A 1,606-nucleotide genomic window follows, 5' to 3' on the forward strand; every position below is an offset into this window, starting at 1 on the left:
CGGAGCCGGACGGGCGTTGACCGGCCGGAAGTGGGGGAACTAACCCCCACGCCAGCTCGGCGCCTTGCGCCCGCCTTCCGTGTATTCAGTGTCTTTCCCGTCCCCGATTTTCTCCCCTAGCTCGAATCGCTATCTACCTAACACTATCTTTACTATCTTGCTTTTATTGTCTTTTTCTTCATTGCAGTGGAGAACCTTGGCACGTAGTAGTTGCTCAGTAAGTTCTTGTGGAATGAATTAATAACAAGAGCATGCAATTGCTGTTCTAATGCAAATCCGCTCACACGCTCTGACATTTGCTCCCGGTGCAAATCGTTTGGTATTTTATTCACCTTGAAAGATCTAATTAAAGTAAAAGATCAGGATGGGCCAAACGCTGCAAACGCGCTGGCTCCAGCTTGCGTGGGGGGCGGGGAGAAGCAGCCCAGGTGGGCCGGTTGGGGAGAGGAGTGGCCGGGAGGGGGCTGGTGGGAAAGGTGGGGGCGTCAGCAAGGTGGGGGAGGGGTGGGAGGAAGGGCCCAGCCTTTCTTTTCTGTCCCGCTTTGCAGAGGCTGAGAGCCCTGGGCAAGCAGATCTTGCACCGAGATGCAATTGCCAAGAGCCAGAGAAACGTTCAAAATCTTTAATCAGTAACCCTCTCCCCCTTATCTGCAGGAAATCATGCAAAAGAAAAACAATAAAGTCTCCCACTGCAGCAGTTTGCAGTGAGATAATTAGAAACACCTTAAATGTCCCCAAATAAGGGGGGAGGGGAATGATTAGAGAAATTATGATACATCCATAAAATGAAATATTCTGCACGCTTTCAAAGGGAAATTTCGGATGCCTTGCGAGGCAATAAGCAAACTTCGTCTGATGAGCAGGATGTTAAAAGCAGGCTGTAGGTGTTCATAATTCAGGTGAGATAAAAATGCTTCGTGGTCAAAAACCAGAAAAGAACGTTGGAGATTTGAATTGTTGTGCCAAGATGATGACATGCAGGTTTGGCCGGGCATCACCCTGGCTGACGCCTGTAATCCTAGCACTTAGCGAGGCAGAGGCGGGAGGATCGCTTGAGGGCAGGAGTTGGAGACCAGCCTGAGCAAGAGCAAGACCCCTTCTCTACTTAAAAACAGAAAAAATTAGCCGGGCGTGGTGGCGCATGCCTGTAGGCCCAGCTACTCAAGAGGCAGAGGCAGGAGGATGGCTTGAGCCCAGGAGTTGGAGGTTGCTGTGAGCGAGGCTGACGCCACTGCACTCTAGTCTGGGTGACAAAGCAAGACTCTTGTCTCAAAAAAAAAAAAGAAAAATCCGGATGGATTGTGTTGAGTTAAAATACACTTCTTATGATACTAGTTCCATGAAACTATTTACGAAGGACAATTTTTACAATACCCTTCTGAGAATGACAATTGTGGGTTCTGGCTTCAGCTTGAAGTCCGGATTTATGTATAATTGTAGGGTTTTTATTATTTTGAGGTAATGTACATTCTTCACAATAATTGCTAAGTCCTTTGTAGAAACACAGAATACTGAAAAAGCAAGAAAAACTAGGGAAATCTGAAGCTTGGTAGATGGTATCGATCTCAGTATCCTGGTGGTGAGACTATTTTTTATTAATTGCGTT

The 1,606-nt window shown here is 47.1% G+C and overlaps 1 protein-coding gene across 1 annotated transcript in view; it reads right to left on the minus strand.

Annotated features, from left to right (window-relative positions):
- LOC105819701 (coatomer subunit gamma-1-like) overlaps window positions 1-1,606 on the minus strand; it is a 50,871-nt gene that overhangs the window by 49,057 nt on the left and 208 nt on the right. The window lies entirely within an intron of this gene.

Source organism: Propithecus coquereli, unplaced genomic scaffold (genome assembly GCF_000956105.1).
Source record: "Propithecus coquereli isolate 6110/MARCELLA unplaced genomic scaffold, Pcoq_1.0 Scaffold498, whole genome shotgun sequence".
NCBI lineage: Eukaryota > Metazoa > Chordata > Mammalia > Primates > Indriidae > Propithecus > Propithecus coquereli.